The 6,073-nt window shown below is 40.7% G+C and overlaps 1 pseudogene; it reads left to right on the plus strand.

The window, feature by feature from the left end:
• Positions 1–1,086: 1,086 nt before the first annotated feature.
• Positions 1,087–4,084, plus strand: LOC117716399 (actin-related protein 2/3 complex subunit 1B pseudogene; annotated as a pseudogene).
• Positions 4,085–6,073: the final 1,989 nt, after the last annotated feature.

Below are 6,073 nucleotides of genomic sequence, written 5' to 3' on the forward strand. Positions count from 1 at the left end.
GAAGGGTTTTATGGGTTTCAGAGTCAATGGGTTCTAGAGTTACCTATATAACTGAATTCTAGGCATGACTCTTAGGGGCTTTCAAGAACAGCTTCAGTAGAGAAGAAAGACCCATTCTAGGTGTCGGAGCATATTACGGTCAGCGATCTTGGAATAAACAAGAGGAACAAGCAAATTGAGCACCAGGATTTATGTCTCTGCTTCCAGGTTGGTGGATACAAAGGATCAGCTGCTTCACATTCCTGCCATCATGCCTTCTTAGTTGGGATAAACTGCCTTTGATCTGTTAGCCAAATAAACTATTCTGGATTTAATGGCTTTTTCTGTCTCACCATGTGTCTAAGTCCTTTTGTCAGAACAGAGATGTGGGAATTTTTGTTCACTCTACTCTGGTGCTGGGAAGATATCAGGTTATGTGAAACCCAGGAACTCTCTTCTAGAGTGGGGAGCACAGTCTGAGGGAGCCAGAGCTCTTGGCTTAGAGGTCCCCAGGCCAAAAGGTGGCTGGGAACCGTTTGATTCTCAGGCCCTTGGGATCTTAGGTGCCTCTGGGAAAGCTGTGGAAGGTCCAAGATCGAAGTGGGGGCATATGGGCTAAATTTGCCCACAGCTGAAATAGGGGAGGAGGAGAAGTTTTGGCTGCGTCCCATGGGGATGAGAGTTCTTGGTCACAGTGACTCACTTGGCTGGCTCACAGCTAGCTCAGCTTGCTTGCTTGAGTTAGTGGCTTCTGTTGTTGGAAATGCAAAGAGTTCTTCAGTGGGGGATTAAGCAGTGACTCTATAGATGAAGGTCTGTTCTATTGTTCCCCACAGCAGATTTCAAAGAAGAAAAATAGTCCATGGGATTAAGACATTTATTGCCATGGCAGAAAATAAATGAAAACTATACTCTGTTTTTTTCAGGGTAGGCCTGATGTTAAATACCGTTTGCAAGGAGGAGGATCTGGAAAGGAATGTTTAATGGGCTATATCTTTCTTGTCTTTAGATAACTCATTAACATGGAGATCTGTCTTGAGGCTCTGTAGCCTGTAGTCATGCTCTTTACATGTGGAAGGGCTAATTGGCATTTTCCTAGGTGACTGGATGACCCCACTCTATGGAGGTCTTTTGCCTCCTGTCAGTAGCCTGGAGTCTGGAAGCATGGTGAAATGCATGCCATCTTTTAGGATCACCTGGGGTCTCCAGTGATTTCTAGCCCATGCTCGAAGAGAAACCATGCTGTCCTTTCAGGGTCCTACATTCTCTGGGTAAGGAAAAATGTCTTTTCATATCTCAAAAAAGATCTGAGCATATCACAAATTTTTTATATTCATGTTGAAAAAAAACATCTTAAAGTGAGGTAGAATAACAGAGTCTATGGACAACTTTCCAGGAATGTTTTTCTCTTTTGAAGTTTTGTACTTAATTCATAGGGATATAGATAAGGACGAAACCTTTCAGCAATTATCCCAAGCAACTACAGAGCATCAGAACATTTTGTTCATGGAAAACTCATTTCCTTCAAAAATGGGCTTACTATCTGAAAGTTGTTAATGTAGAACTAAAATTTATTTTCCTGGTAGATTTCTTGTGTTGTAAAAAATAAAATCAACTTTCAAACACTAAAATCAAATGTTTTGGGAACTATTAGTAAACTGTTAATTTGGGTGATGCCATTTGTTCAAGGTGAATATTACCTACTTTTTAAAAAATAGAGAATTCTCCATCATTCTTCAGGACCGTACTCATCTTTGTCGTCAGAGACAAACTTTATGTTTTGACACCATGAGGAGAATATTCCCAAAAGCCAAGCACTATGATTATTCAATATAACACATCACAACATGTTCCCAGAACAAAGTTTATATATTGTTTATAATCATCTCAAAAGTACAATTTCAAAGATCAATACTGTTATATTCACGCTCATATCAGTATAACTCTTTTGTATGAGTTTTGAATTCTGGTACTGGATTGTCCAAAACATTGAAATGTAAGTACATCTTGTAAAGCAAAGCATAGATAACATATGTCTCTTAAATATAACTACTGTGCAGGCTAAGGAATGTAAAAAATATACATTTTATGTAAACATAAAGACCTGAGTTTCACTCCTTCGAACACACATAAATATCAGTATGCTGTGCATCTTTGACCTCAGCACTGGTTGAAAAAATCAGCTGCTGAACTACTTGGCTCAACCAAAATACAAAGCTCCAGATTTAACAAGAGGCCATGTTTGAAAAAAAAAAAAAATAGAGAAATAAAGAGGAGCCCCATTAGCACTGTCTGTTGGCTTTTGCTTCTTCACAGGACTACTATTGGGAATGTAGACAGACTTACATATGTTGATATATATTACACATAGAATCATGAAATAATAATTGAGACCATGTGCTTTTCTTCCATTAAATGCTTACTTTAAAAGATTTTTTTCTTTTTTCTTTAAACTCTGATATTTTCTAATGGGCATAGTTGGCCTTGTATGAGAAAGGCTGTAAGAAAAGTGTCAAAGCATTTCAGCTTTTCTACCAATGAAGAATGAAGTAATGAAGTGAATCCTTTGATTGGTGACTTGACCTGAGTTAACCTGGCCACTCAGATGCCACTCAGTTCCTTGGACAAACTTTCCAAACTAACACTTATAGCACCTAGAGTATATATCAACCACTGGAGAGAATGTGAATATTTTTTGTCAAGATGGCTCAGAGATAAATTATTTGACTGGTGAGCCTGATGATCTGATAGCTATCTCAATAAAACTTATAAGATGTCAGATGCTATGGATGGCAACTGCAACCCAGGAGTCCTGTGTTGTGATATGGAGACAGGACAATAAAATGGAAGCTTGTCAGCCTGAAATATTGCACCAGAAATAAGAAAATGACTCTTAAAGGTATTCTCTATTTATAAAACTAACATGTGAGCTTAAAAATAAGCATATACTCGGAAGATGTTGTAGCCATAGTTACTTGTTTCATGGACCTCGGGTCTCTTTGGCCATGGACCCTGGACAGTCATGGACCCTGGCTCTCTGCCTGAAACAAGGACCATACACCGATTGTCATCTGCCCTAACAACCATGAGGTGCACATTTATGACAAGAGTGGCACCAAGTGGAACAAGGCACATGAGCTCAAGGAACACAGGTGCCAGGAGTCAGCTGGACCCCTGAAAGTAACCTCATTGTGAACTGTGGCACAGACAACAAGGCCTATGTGTGGACATTGAAGGGTAGCACATGGAAGCCCACAATGGTCATCCTTCGGATTAATCAAGATACACGCTGTGTGCGCTGGGTCCCCAATGAGAACAAGGTCGCTGTGGGCAGTGGTTCTCATGTCATTTCCATTTGTTATTTTGAGCAGGAGAATAATTGGTGGACATGCAAACACATAAAAAAGCCCATCTGCTCCACAGTCCTCAGCCCAGTATGACATCCCAAAAACTTGCTTCTGTATTTAGGCTCTTGTGACTTCAAGTGCAGGATCTCTTCAACCTATATCAAGGAGGTGGAGGAACATCCAGCCTCTACTCTGTGGGGCACCAAGATACCTTTTGGGGAGCTGATGTTTGAATCGAGCAGCAGCTGTGGTTGGATGCATGGCATCTGCTTCTTGGCCAGTTGGAGCAGAGTTGCTTGGGTCAGCTATGACAGGACTGTGTGCCTAGCAGATGCTGACAAGAAGATGGCTGTGGTAATCCTGGTCTCTGAAAGGTTTCTACTCTTGGCCATCACCTTCATCACAGAAAATAGTCTAGTGGTCACAGGTCGACAACCTCTTCATGGTGCTCTTACCTATAACAATACTGCAGGGATACTGAACTTTGGTGGCCAACTGTATGTGCCCAAGCAGAGCTTCCAGCAAAGCCTGACAGCCCTAGTGCACTTGCAGAATCTTAAAAAGAGGCCAGCTCTAAGTATGGTGCATCCACAGCAGCCAGACTGGACTCATTGTACAAAAATAGCATCAGTCAAATCTTGATTGTCAGCAAAAGCAAGGCCAAGTGCTCACATTTCTGTACTACCGGCATGGATGGTAGCAGGAGTTGGGATGTGAAGAGAGTGGAGTCAACCTTGAAGGACCTGAAAATTAAATGATGTATGAGAAATGGTGCCCTCAACCCAACTGCTGGGGTGGAGGGAAGAGGGATTGGGGAGGCTAAGGGCTATTTGGCTGAGTGCTTCTAGGGTGCAATAGAGGTCTACAAAGAGGCTGCTCTCTCTCCAAGGAGAAGAGGCAGGAGGGCAACCTTTCCTTAACAAAAATGTGCCTTTTAAAGAAAGGCTGTCATTTATTTCAAACCAAAAAACAAGACAAATACCCGAAGTACAATGCTGGTCATAAACTGCTTCACAATGTAGACTAATAAGCATACCAAATGTGGAAAAAAAATAAGCATATACCACACACACAAACACATACACACACACACACACACACAGAGAGAGAGAGAGAGAGAGAGAGAGAGAGAGAGAGAGAGAGAGAGAAATTAGAAAGCTGGATTGGATGTAGGAAGGGAAGAGGGAGAGAGGGGGGGATTTATTAATCAATAACTTCTTTGCTGTGCATTTTCAGTTCCATCTTTTTCTCTAACATAGTTCAAAGAAAATACCAAAAAAATGAATTTGTGCTTACACAGTATCCACACAGACTAAGAAAAGAAGAAATTGCATTTTCCGGAACATTAAAAGATTAGGAGTGATGCTATTCAGAGATGTAAATTTTTCCAGGCTTTGAGCTGGTAGTTGTTAATATTCTGGGATTTTTTTCAAGACTTTTAACAGTAGCACTTTCATAGTCATCCTTAGTTGGGATGATTCCCTAAGAAGAAGCAAGTATGATTCTCAAGCTTGCTGGTTGGGGAGGGGGGAGTAGGGTATGAATTGGATACGGTGATGTTTAATCATCATGAGTGATTTATTGATGCTGACTAGCCAAGTGTTTTATTAATGCAAAGGCGTCACAACTTTAATTTATTTTATATCTTTTACAGCTCAGGGCAAATACTTTACTAATCAACATGTGTCTCTCAGAAAATGAAATGTACATTAAAATACTTGGCAGCCTAGTCATTAATCTACATGCTTCAGCCTACTGTGCACTCTGGTGATTGAATCTCACATTTTATGGTCCTGTTTTTTAATTCTAATGATTTGATTCAATATTGCTAGCAGAACATTTGACTTCTTTATGAATATATTGCCCATTAAGAATGACATGCTAGGTTGATTCGGATGTGTTTTGGTTTAACAATGGAGCTTATCCTTGGAAGACACTCCACTTGTCCCAAGGCTTTCTCAGCTGAAAGACTTCAGTGCCTCAGTGTTTATTTGTAAAGTGTTTCTTATCTTCCATCTAGAGCCAAATGAATGCAAGCTCATATCACTGAGCATGTGAGCAGAGACAGACTGAGGTACACACACCCAAGCATTAGACTTAAGTTGGGAATCTCTATAGGGGTAGTATTGAAGGAACTGAAGGGGATGGCAACCACATAAGAAGACCAGTGTAATTTAATTTCAGTGTAAATTAAGATGAACTCCTGGGAGCTTCCACAGATTAAGCCACTGTGGGGAGCCGACAGAAGGTGGATATCATCCTTGTAGCCATCTTGAGCCATATACCCTGATAAGAGATTTGACTACAATAGCCTACAACAGCTGAGCACACTCTGATAACATCTTGCTTTAGATACCCAGGATCTTCCTTTGGGTGTGTGAGACTTAAAGGTGTGTGACTTAAGGGCGTGACTTAGAGATCAGATTTAGAGACAAGGCCTAAGGGCATGACTTAAAGGTGTGACTTAGAGGCATAGCTTAGAAGTGAGACATATAAAAGGTGAGAGGCAGATGGAAGAAGAACAGAGAATCAGACAACAGATTATTAGGCACTTGGGAGTACAACTTGGAACTAGGAATTAGGTTAGACAGTACAACTTGGAGTACAACTTGGAGTAGGAATTAGGCATTGAGGAAGAAGACACTTGGACTAGAGAACTCAGAGCAGATGATTATTAGGTATTAGGCACTTGGAAGAAGAGCACTTGAGACTTGGAGCTGGAAGAATTATAAGGTATTAGGCAAAGA

This window comes from Arvicanthis niloticus, chromosome 10 (genome assembly GCF_011762505.2).
Source record: "Arvicanthis niloticus isolate mArvNil1 chromosome 10, mArvNil1.pat.X, whole genome shotgun sequence".
In the NCBI taxonomy this organism is placed as follows: domain Eukaryota; kingdom Metazoa; phylum Chordata; class Mammalia; order Rodentia; family Muridae; genus Arvicanthis; species Arvicanthis niloticus.